Source organism: Pseudophryne corroboree, chromosome 1 (assembly GCF_028390025.1).
Source record: "Pseudophryne corroboree isolate aPseCor3 chromosome 1, aPseCor3.hap2, whole genome shotgun sequence".
Taxonomy (NCBI): Eukaryota; Metazoa; Chordata; class Amphibia; order Anura; family Myobatrachidae; genus Pseudophryne; species Pseudophryne corroboree.
Window position 1 is genome coordinate 1,160,801,978 of NC_086444.1, and position 12,708 is coordinate 1,160,814,685.

The 12,708-nt window shown below is 46.3% G+C and overlaps 1 protein-coding gene across 2 annotated transcripts in view; it reads left to right on the forward strand.

Moving 5' to 3' along the window:
• The window catches only part of CTBP1 (C-terminal binding protein 1), a 957,378-nt gene that overhangs the window by 319,762 nt on the left and 624,908 nt on the right, over window positions 1-12,708 (forward strand). The window lies entirely within an intron of this gene.

The window sequence follows — 12,708 nt, forward strand, 5'->3', positions numbered from 1 at the left end:
CAGTAGTCCCATTGCTGCCTGTGGTCCCTCTCTCAGCCGCTGTACTGCCAGCACCAGTCTCTCTGATACTGCCACATGCGTGGGTGGCCGTATTTCTCTGATGTTTGTAGTTATAGTCATGTGACTGCTGACATCATTCTGGCACCAAATTCAAATGTCCCGGCCTATTTAAACTGCTCTTACGGTGTGTATCACTGCCAGAGTATTACTCCTAGTGATTTCCTGGTTCCGACCTGATTCTTCTCGTTCCCTGGTACCGCATTGCCCAGTCATGTGTTCTCAGCTCCTTCATACCCACCAGCCCGTACCTTGGAACCCAGACAGAGTGCCGCGAGCTGCATATCATGTGCAGCAAAACCAAAATACCCTTGCTGGGGTCCCCAGTGAAGGCCACCGATACGTTAAACTCTGTGCCTCTGTTATGGATCTACGCCAACTCCAAGTGTACAGTCAGCATCCGCACCATCACCCCAGGAGTTGTGATAGGAAATGTAAGTCCCTGGATATACTGAAGGGGCTTGCTGAACCCCTCATCCACAGCTTGTGGCAAGCCCCGTGGACATCCCCCTTCTTAATCAATTATCGCCCATATAGAGAAAACAGGGATGTTTCCACTGATTCTTATCTTGTGTGCTCCCCCACCCCTGATTTGCACAATGTGGGTGAAGAATCGATTAAGAGGGGGGTTGTTGAAAAGTAAAAAAACAAAAAATAAAATCTTCAAAACATTGCCACGTACGTACTCTTTCCTTAGCCTACCGCTATTACAGCATCATTACCTCGCTGTGGCTCTCATTAATGTCCTTTTTACAATGACTGTCTGCTTCTAATGCACACATATTTTGTTAAATGAATGCTGAAGGCAGTATGTATAAACGTCCCTTTAAATCAATATGTAATAGTTAAGGTTGTTTAAATAAAACCTTGCAGCGGCAGACCAAGGACTCGCATTATTCGCAATTGTAGAGCTTTTCCCTCTTGGATAAATAAGTTGCAGTTATTGTAACCTTGTGATTCTTTTCCCAGAGTCATGGGTAAGCAAACAGCATTGAATCAGAATTTGCGGCTGTTACCAGTGTAGGTTTAATGGGAAGCAAGATTATGGAGGATATTCAATTCAAGTCGGAACTGGCGTCTTGTCGGAAAGACTGCAATTTCCGACTTTTTTAGGTCGGATAGTGTTCCGACCTATTCAATTGGGCTGCCGTTTTTCCGACAGGTCGGCAATTCCAACTTGTCGGAAAACACGTTGATCAACGGATTAGCCGTGGATCCACACGTTTTGTCGGATTCGCGGCCAAATCCGACAGGTTTTAACCCCATTTCCAACAATGTCAATCCAACTTTAAAAAACGTTGGATTGACATTGTCGAGAACAGCCAATTGAATACTGAAATGTCGGATCCTTTCCGTCGGAAAGAATCTGACATCAATTGAATACCCCCCTATAAGTCTAAATTCAGGAGATCTACAACCTTACTAACAGCCAGTGTGACTGTGGGTGTGCTGCTCAATCCTGTTTCTATGCGTCCAGGTGTTACCAAAAAGGAGGTGTGGCTTTGATTATTTTGGGGTCTGGTCATTGTTATAGAAAAGTTGCCTCGGATATGCGTTTGGACTGGGGACTTCCCGGATGTGACTGTTCTTTCCCAATTGTTTGAAAAAGAGGATATTCATCAATATATAATAATAGTTATTGCCAATAGGATCGGTGAGTGAGCAGGACAGCAGGATTCCCTGCGGATGGTCTACACAGTAGGATCTACTGCCAAGGGAATGGCAGGGAGGTCATCAGATTGAGAGATATGCTGTTGCTGGGTGCACACCTGCAGGTAAATCCTGCAGATCCGACAAGCACTTGGACTTGATTGAGCGATTATGGGATCAGTGTGTACACGCACACGCTGAGCAATGCCTAGCTCAGTCTGTGCTGTCGGGTGTAGTATGAGTGGCCGGCGAGCGGGTTCCCGGCAGCCAGCATAGCCGGCGGCGGGATCCCGTTCGCCGGCATGCCGGCAGCGGGGCAAACGCAAATGAGCCCCTTGCAGGCTAGTTGCGCTCCCCACACTGCGGGCACGGTGTATTTATTCTCCCTCCAGGGGGGTCGTGGACCCCCAAGAGGGAGAATAGTTGTCGGTATGTCGGATGTCGGGATTCTCACGACGGTATACTGAGCGCCGGGATCCCAACAGGCGGCATACTGAATGCCACCCGTGCTGTCTTTAGATCTCTTTAACGGGATCAGGAGGTTGGGAATGAGACAGCTTGTGCAGCACATCAGATCCCGTTGCAGGAGTGCATAAAGCCATTTATCAGTAACGCTCCTGAATTCACATTACCCAATTATCGGCCCCAAATGTCAGCTGATTGTCCCCATAGTTATAAGGTGTGTACACGGCTTTAGCGCCACAGGTACATCAAACCAAAAACTAAAAGATTACTGGAAAAGATAATTGTAAAAACAATTATAACCCCCCTTCCCACCACTAACACAGCCACGTTTCATCACAGGAGTTACAGCCTCTTTCCCGTCCCCTCTGCCCCTGTCACTGTATGAGGTCAGTCAGGGGAGCCTGTCCGCAGACTCGAAGCTGGGGACAGATATGTTATCTCCCCAGATCATCTCTGTGTGTGCTGTGGGGCAGGGGCATTTTTAACAGAGGAGGCCCATGTGCAGACTCCGAGTGGGCAACCTCCTCTCCATGGCGCAATAGGCTCTTGCATTGTGCCGAAGTCTACTGCACTTGCGTAGGTCACTGTAAACATGGCACCCGCCATGTTCCGGAGACTAATTTGACTACTGCACATGCGCAGCGGCCATTTTGGCTGTGGTTTTTGCCGTGGCTGCAGCGCCTGATGCTGGACCGGAGAGGTAAGTATAACGTGTGCGATGTGGCCCATTGCCCATGTGTACCGCACTCATTGCGCCCATGATAGAAACGCCAATGCTTTGGGGGTATGGGTAGGTAATGTGTGCCTGCCTGCCCGCCACCCTCCTCCTCTCCCAGACAGGAATGCACACACACAGCAGCAACACAATAACCAAGCAGCAGCTAGCAGTCCCCGGCACCTCAGACCTGGTCAGTGAGTGACTGAGGTCTCCATATTACTGCTTCCTCCTGATAGCATCCTGCCCGCAGACTGTGGTACTGCATGGAGACTGATAAAAGCCGTACCCCCTTCCATGCTGCTGGCAGGCACTGGGGACAGTCCTCTTTGCGTGGTCAGCCGCTGTAGAAGGTCCACAGTACCACGCTGCCCCCTTAGCTGGTTAGTTTTCAGAATGGTGTGCTCAGTGTTGGCCTATGAGAGTTTAAGCGGCATGTTGTGGGCGTGTTTTTCTGTTCCATATTATCATTCTCTGTGCTGGGAGGTCTCAATGCTGAGTTGGCTCCCTTCTGTATCTTTTGGTTTCGTTGTTGACTTTCTTTGCGGGAAAGAATGGTAACAATTAGCTGCATTACTCTACAGCAAGTCTTGAGGTGCTCTCTCCCCAATACACAGGTTAGGCTGATTGTACCCTAGTACGGTCAGTGGCACCACTGTTCCAGGTGGGAATCTTGTGTGTCATTGGGAGAGTAGTTTTGAAACCTTAAGTTGATGATGATGGGCCATTTTGGGGTCTATTTACTAAGCCTAGGATGGTAGGATGGAGATAAAGTGGACGGAGATAAACTCCCAACCAACCAGCTCCTGTCATTTTTTCAAACCCAGCCTGTGTCATGGCAGTTAGGAGCTGATTGGTTGGTACTTTATCTCCACCCAAGGCTGGATGAATACAGTGACTGTAAGTAGGGACATTTTTTTCTATGTCACCATATCTTTCCCTTTTATTATAAACTAGTAAATTGACCCTGATTATGCCTGGTCACCTGAGTCTGCCCCCTGCCCGTCCCTGCCCATCTCTATTTGCCATCCCCTTCTCCCAGCTCCCATATTTACCTGGTCCCGTCAGCAGGCCGGTTCCTCCTCCCAAGCTAGTTGTGTCCCGTCTCATTAGCAGATGTTTGAGACCGGATCTTACAGAATTATTGTATAGGTAAAGGTAACCTTTTTCCCCATTATGTCCTTATTTGAGATAAGTTCTATTGTTTGTATAAGTGTGGGCTGACATCAGCCGATAGAGTTTAATAGGCCTATTAATTGTTTGTATGATGTAATAAAACACGAAGCGTGCCTTATTTTAAGAAAAGTGTATTTGACTTTGGCCTAGAGATGTACTATTCTGTAGCACTGTATTTTTATCAGCATGCTCAGCCATTTACGCGGTGTTGTGTTATGTTTAAGCCGCGCTGATGCTTTATCACTTTCCTGATATGTCAGCGCTTTTGCATAATCGCCCAGGTTGTGGTCTCCTAATTGCAATAACTAGTGTTGGTTTAATTATAGGTCTCTTTGTTTTGTCAGTGAATGCATCTCCTATCTTGTTCTTGTTTCATTGTAATTCATAACATTCTGTCTGACACGTGCGCGGCCTAGAAAACACGCGAACAATGAAGGAGGAAGCATTTGCCAGCGATGCCCTGTATAGAAAACTGTACAATAAGATCTGGATCCCATGCTGGAGGTATTCAGAATAAAACAAATATTCCGTTCACTCAGCACAGGTTAGTCTGGTGCAGCGAGGCTTCTGGGAGGGCGAAGCTACAAATCTCCGGGACGTTGATTGATTTTAGTGACAGTATGAAGTTCAAGCAGATAAAAATAAGCATGTTTAGTCCACTCGGCTGCCAGGCAGTGATTGAATCGTGCGGCCAATTACAATGCATTGTGTTGGCAATTTGTCAGGATGTCACTATAGAGAATAGGTTGGGCAGAAACACAAAATATAAAAGACAGCTGAAATGCAGCCCTTGAATGCTATGGGTTTTTAGCAAAGTGAGCAAAGCTGTAACTTACTATGGTATGCCGACAGTAAAAGTGCACAATCACTAAATATAATATCATGTATTCCGGACTGTAAATTATAATCATCTTAGACGTCAGGGATGAGTTCCCTGATAATATAAATTCGCACAAGTCTTTCTCCAGCTCAAAGAACTCTTACGTGTTTTCTAATATCATTTAAATTTTATACGATTCTTTATACACAATTCCCAACCTCCGATTCCTCGGGGGTGGGATGGGGGGCGTGGCTGCAGCATACTGATTTGTGTGGCCAGGCCTCTGGTGGGTGTGGCCATATCCTTGTGGGAATTGTTATTTGTTTTTGAAAATCCTATTTTGTGATGTCGCACGTTATAGACACCTGCCTCCTCAGTGTGCAGTGCTGCAAGACTTCCCGTCCCTCCGTGAATTGGGTCAAATATCTTTATCGCAGGGCAGTTCTCATAAAAAGGGACTTGTTTTAAAAATGCATAATGGTTGTCATATATGCTTATAAGCAAGTTTCAGTTTGGAATAAATTATGTTTTTTTACAGGGCCGATTAAGGTTTGTGGGGGCCCAAGGGCAAGTTACTGGTGGGGACCCTTATCAATAAAATTGTGAAATATGCTGGCGATGTGATTTAAAAAGTGTAATGTGTAAATACTAGCAACACACACACACACATTTGTTAAACACACTGTGGGCTGCATGCCGCCATGTTGTTAATCCAGCACTGTTTTATGATTTTCATATCATGTTTGTTTTGTCTTGTCTCACCGCGTACTTAATACACACAGTTCCAGTTTTCCACAATCACAATTCTTAGCAACACAATGTGGTTTGCCTTCATTGAAAATGGCATGGTCTCGTGCAAGAGGAATGTGCTCTGATAGGAAAAGTGGTGTGGCTGTCTAATTCTAAAATGTTTGTGGCATTGGTTGAGTGACCATATGCATACTGGGGGCAGGGTATGCAGTGCAGACAGGTCTCTGGGTCCAGGGGGGCATACACCGCACATCTGGTCACCATTTCTCGAAGATCCACACATGTGCTGTAGAGAAAGCACCGGGAAAATGGTGTGGGCCATCTCTTAAGCCGCCCCTGGATGAGGCTGATGTAGAATCGGACGTATATCACATATATAATACACAGGAGTAAAATGCACCTCATACACATGGTATCCGGATGATAGATAGACAGTGTCTAGACAGTCAATAGATAGACATATGTTAGACAGACATTAGGTTGACAGGGTTAAAAGGTCGACATGAAAATAGTCGACATAAAAAAAGATAGACAAATGTGTTTTTTTTAAATTTAACATGTTTTTGGACTATTTCATACCTTCTCTATCCATGTCGGCACAGAGTTATAAACCTTGTGGCGAGTGCAGTGAGCCACCGAGCCTGAAGCGTGGCGAGCGAGCCCCGCGAGGGGATGCCTTTCTACAATTGAGGGTCCCACACGACAAAACTATCCACACAAACCCCAAAAATGCAAAAAACATGGTGTCTGCCTTTTTTGTGTCGACCATTTTCATGTCAATCTTTTGACCCTGTCGACCTTTTGTACTGTCTACCTTTTTTCATGTTGACCTTTTGACCATGTCGACCTAATGTCTGTCTAACATATGGTGTCTATCTATTGACTGTCTAACTAGACACTGTCTATCTATATAAAGACTAATTTTATTCAGCTTGTAGAGCTTGTTAGAGGGGCTCAGGTCAGCTGCTAAGGAGGATATTGGGACAGATGTATTAAGCCTGGAGAAGTGATAAAGAAGTGATAAGTGGAAGGTGATAACTAGAGATGAGCGGGTTCGGTTTCTCTGAAACCGAACCCGCACGAACTTCATGTTTTTTTTACGGGTCCGAGCAGACTCGGATCCTCCCGCCTTGCTCGGTTAAACCGAGCGCGCCCGAACGTCATCATGACGCTGTCGGATTCTCGCGAGACTCGGATTCTATATAAGGAGCCGCGCGTCGCCGCCATTTTCACACGTGCATTGAGATTGATAGGGAGAGGACGTGGCTGGCGTCCTCTCCATTAGAAATTAGATTAGAAGAGAGAGAGAGATTGTGCAGAGTCAGACAGAGTTTACCACAGTGACCAGTGCAGTTGTTGTTAGTTAACTTTTATTTATTTTAATATAATATATCCGTTCTCTGCTATATCCGTTCTCTGCCTGAAAAAAAACGATACACAGCAGCAGCCAGTCACACAGTGTGACTCAGTCTGTGTGCACTCAGCTCAGCCCAGTGTGCTGCACATCAATGTATAAAAGGCAAAGCTTATAATAATTGTGGGGGAGACTGGGGAGCACTGCAGGTTGTTATAGCAGGAGCCCCCAGGAGTACATAATATTATATTAATTTAAAATTAAACAGTGCACACTTTTGCTGCAGGAGTGCCACTGCCAGTGTGACTAGTGGTGACCAGTGCCTGACCACCAGTATAGTAGTATATTGTTGTATGTATTGTATACTATCTCTTTATCAACCAGTCTATATTAGCAGCAGACACAGTACAGTGCGGTAGTTCACGGCTGTGGCTACCTCTGTGTCGGCAGTCGGAACTCGGCAGGCAGTCCGTCCATCCATAATTGTATTACAATATATACCACCTAACCGTGGTATTTTTTTTTCTTTCTTTATACCGTCGTCATAGTGTCATACTAGTTGTTACGAGTATACTACTATCTCTTTATCAACCAGTGTACAGTGCGGTAGTTCACGGCTGTGGCTACCTCTGTGTCGGCAGTCGGCAGGCAGTCCGTCCATCCATAATTGTATTATTATTATAATATATACCACCTAACCGTGGTTTTTTTTTCATTCTTTATACCGTCATAGTGTCATACTAGTTGTTACGAGTATACTACTATCTCTTTATCAACCAGTGTACAGTGCGGTAGTTCACGGCTGTGGCTACCTCTGTGTCGGCAGTCGGCAGGCAGTCCGTCCATCCATAATTGTATTATTATTATAATATATACCACCTAACTGTGGTATTTTTTTTTCTTTCTTTATACCGTCGTCATAGTGTCATACTAGTTGTTACGAGTATACTACTATCTCTTTATCAACCAGTGTACAGTGCGGTAGTTCACGGCTGTGGCTACCTCTGTGTCGGCAGTCGGCAGGCAGTCCGTCCATCCATAATTGTATTATTATTATAATATATACCACCTAACCGTGGTTTTTTTTTCATTCTTTATACCGTCGTCATAGTGTCATACTAGTTGTTACGAGTATACTACTATCTCTTTATCAACCAGTGTACAGTGCGGTAGTTCACGGCTGTGGCTACCTCTGTGTCGGCAGTCGGCAGGCAGTCCGTCCATCCATAATTGTATTATTATTATAATATATACCACCTAACTGTGGTATTTTTTTTTCTTTCTTTATACCGTCGTCATAGTGTCATACTAGTTGTTACGAGTATACTACTATCTCTTTATCAACCAGTGTACAGTGCGGTAGTTCACGGCTGTGGCTACCTCTGTGTCGGCAGTCGGCAGGCAGTCCGTCCATCCATAATTGTATTATTATTATAATATATACCACCTAACCGTGGTTTTTTTTTCATTCTTTATACCGTCGTCATAGTGTCATACTAGTTGTTACGAGTATACTACTATCTCTTTATCAACCAGTGTACAGTGCGGTAGTTCACGGCTGTGGCTACCTCTGTGTCGGCAGTCGGCAGGCAGTCCGTCCATCCATAATTGTATTATTATTATAATATATACCACCTAACCGTGGTTTTTTTATACCACCTAACCGTGGCAGTCCGTCCATAATTGTATACTAGTATCCAATCCATCCATCTCCATTGTTTACCTGAGGTGCCTTTTAGTTCTGCCTATAAAATATGGAGAACAAAAAAGTTGAGGTTCCAAAATTAGGGAAAGATCAAGATCCACTTCCACCTCGTGCTGAAGCTGCTGCCACTAGTCATGGCCGAGACGATGAAATGCCAGCAACGTCGTCTGCCAAGGCCGATGCCCAATGTCATAGTACAGAGCATGTCAAATCCAAAACACCAAATATCAGAAAAAAAAGGACTCCAAAACCTAAAATAAAATTGTCGGAGGAGAAGCGTAAACTTGCCAATATGCCATTTACCACACGGAGTGGCAAGGAACGGCTGAGGCCCTGGCCTATGTTCATGGCTAGTGGTTCAGCTTCACATGAGGATGGAAGCACTCAGCCTCTCGCTAGAAAACTGAAAAGACTCAAGCTGGCAAAAGCACCGCAAAGAACTGTGCGTTCTTTGAAATCCCAAATCCACAAGGAGAGTCCAATTGTGTCGTTTGCGATGCCTGACCTTCCCAACACTGGACGTGAAGAGCATGCGCCTTCCACTATTTGCATGCCCCCTGCAAGTGCTGGAAGGAGCACCCGCAGTCCAGTTCCTGATAGTCAGATTGAAGATGTCAGTGTTGAAGTACACCAGGATGAGGAGGATATGGGTGTTGCTGGCGCTGGGGAGGAAATTGACCAGGAGGATTCTGATGGTGAGGTGGTTTGTTTAAGTCAGGCACCCGGGGAGACACCTGTTGTCCGTGGGAGGAATATGGCCGTTGACATGCCAGGTGAAAATACCAAAAAAATCAGCTCTTCGGTGTGGAGGTATTTCACCAGAAATGCGGACAACAGGTGTCAAGCCGTGTGTTCCCTTTGTCAAGCTGTAATAAGTAGGGGTAAGGACGTTAACCACCTCGGAACATCCTCCCTTATACGTCACCTGCAGCGCATTCATAATAAGTCAGTGACAAGTTCAAAAACTTTGGGTGACAGCGGAAGCAGTCCACTGACCAGTAAATCCCTTCCTCTTGTAACCAAGCTCACGCAAACCACCCCACCAACTCCCTCAGTGTCAATTTCCTCCTTCCCCAGGAATGCCAATAGTCCTGCAGGCCATGTCACTGGCAAGTCTGACGAGTCCTCTCCTGCCTGTGATTCCTCCGATGCATCCTTGCGTGTAACGCCTACTGCTGCTGGCGCTGCTGTTGTTGCCGCTGGGAGTCGATGGTCATCCCAGAGGGGAAGTCGTAAGCCCACTTGTACTACTTCCAGTAAGCAATTGACTGTTCAACAGTCCTTTGCGAGGAAGATGAAATATCACAGCAGTCATCCTACTGCAAAGCGGATAACTGAGTCCTTGACAACTATGTTGGTGTTAGACGTGCGTCCGGTATCCGCCGTTAGTTCACAGGGAACTAGACAATTTATTGAGGCAGTGTGCCCCCGTTACCAAATACCATCTAGGTTCCACTTCTCTAGGCAGGCGATACCGAGAATGTACACGGACGTCAGAAAAAGACTCACCAGTGTCCTAAAAAATGCAGTTGTACCCAATGTCCACTTAACCACGGACATGTGGACAAGTGGAGCAGGGCAGGGTCAGGACTATATGACTGTGACAGCCCACTGGGTAGATGTATGGACTCCCGCCGCAAGAACAGCAGCGGCGGCACCAGTAGCAGCATCTCGCAAACGCCAACTCTTTCCTAGGCAGGCTACGCTTTGTATCACCGCTTTCCAGAATACGCACACAGCTGAAAACCTCTTACGGCAACTGAGGAAGATCATCGCGGAATGGCTTACCCCAATTGGACTCTCCTGTGGATTTGTGGCATCGGACAACGCCAGCAATATTGTGTGTGCATTAAATATGGGCAAATTCCAGCACGTCCCATGTTTTGCACATACCTTGAATTTGGTGGTGCAGAATTTTTTAAAAAACGACAGGGGCGTGCAAGAGATGCTGTCGGTGGCCAGAAAAATTGCGGGACACTTTCGGCGTACAGGCACCACGTACAGAAGACTGGAGCACCACCAAAAACTACTGAACCTGCCCTGCCATCATCTGAAGCAAGAAGTGGTAACGAGGTGGAATTCAACCCTCTATATGCTTCAGAGGTTGGAGGAGCAGCAAAAGGCCATTCAAGCCTATACAATTGAGCACGATATAGGAGATGGAATGCACCTGTCTCAAGTGCAGTGGAGAATGATTTCAACGTTGTGCAAGGTTCTGATGCCCTTTGAACTTGCCACACGTGAAGTCAGTTCAGACACTGCCAGCCTGAGTCAGGTCATTCCCCTCATCAGGCTTTTGCAGAAGAAGCTGGAGGCATTGAAGAAGGAGCTAACACGGAGCGATTCCGCTAGGCATGTGGGACTTGTGGATGCAGCCCTTAATTCGCTTAACAAGGATTCACGGGTGGTCAATCTGTTGAAATCAGAGCACTACATTTTGGCCACCGTGCTCGATCCTAGATTTAAAGCCTACCTTGGATCTCTCTTTCCGGCAGACACAGGTCTGCTGGGGTTGAAAGACCTGCTGGTGACAAAATTGTCAAGTCAAGCGGAACGCGACCTGTCAACATCTCCTCCTTCACATTCTCCCGCAACTGGGGGTGCGAGGAAAAGGCTCAGAATTCCGAGCCCACCCGCTGGCGGTGATGCAGGGCAGTCTGGAGCGACTGCTGATGCTGACATCTGGTCCGGACTGAAGGACCTGACAACGATTACGGACATGTCGTCTACTGTCACTGCATATGATTCTCTCAACATTGATAGAATGGTGGAGGATTATATGAGTGACCGCATCCAAGTAGGCACGTCACACAGTCCGTACTTATACTGGCAGGAAAAAGAGGCAATTTGGAGGCCCTTGCACAAACTGGCTTTATTCTACCTAAGTTGCCCTCCCACAAGTGTGTACTCCGAAAGAGTGTTTAGTGCCGCCGCTCACCTTGTCAGCAATCGGCGTACGAGGTTACATCCAGAAAATGTGGAGAAGATGATGTTCATTAAAATGAATTATAATCAATTCCTCCGCGGAGACATTGACCAGCAGCAATTGCCTCCACAAAGTACACAGGGAGCTGAGATGGTGGATTCCAGTGGGGACGAATTGATAATCTGTGAGGAGGGGGATGTACACGGTGATATATCGGAGGGTGAAGATGAGGTGGACATCTTGCCTCTGTAGAGCCAGTTTGTGCAAGGAGAGATTAATTGCTTCTTTTTTGGGGGGGGTCCAAACCAACCCGTCATATCAGTCACAGTCGTGTGGCAGACCCTGTCACTGAAATGATGGGTTGGTTAAAGTGTGCATGTCCTGTTTTGTTTATACAACATAAGGGTGGGTGGGAGGGCCCAAGGATAATTCCATCTTGCACCTCTTTTTTCTTTTCTTTTTCTTTGCATCATGTGCTGATTGGGGAGGGTTTTTTGGAAGGGACATCCTGCGTGACACTGCAGTGCCACTCCTAGATGGGCCCGGTGTTTGTGTCGGCCACTAGGGTCGCTTATCTTTCTCACACAGTCAGCTACCTCATTGCGCCTCTTTTTTTCTTTGCGTCATGTGCTGTTTGGGGAGGGTTTTTTGGAAGGGACATCCTGCGTGACACTGCAGTGCCACTCCTAGATGGGCCCGGTGTTTGTGTCGGCCACTAGGGTCGCTTATCTTACTCACACAGCGACCTCGGTGCAAATTTTAGGACTAAAAATAATATTGTGAGGTGTGATGTGTTCAGAATAGGCTGAAAATGAGTGTAAATTATGTTTTTTGAGGTTAATAATACTTTGGGATCAAAATTACCCCCAAATTCTATGATTTAAGCTGTTTTTTAGGGTTTTTTGAAAAAAACACCCGAATCCAAAACACACCCGAATCCGACAAAAAAAATTCGGTGAGGTTTTGCCAAAACGCGGTCGAACCCAAAACACGGCCGCGGAACCGAACCCAAAACCAAAACACAAAACCCGAAAAATTTCAGGCGCTCATCTCTAGTGATAACACACCAGCCAATCAGCTCCTAACTGAC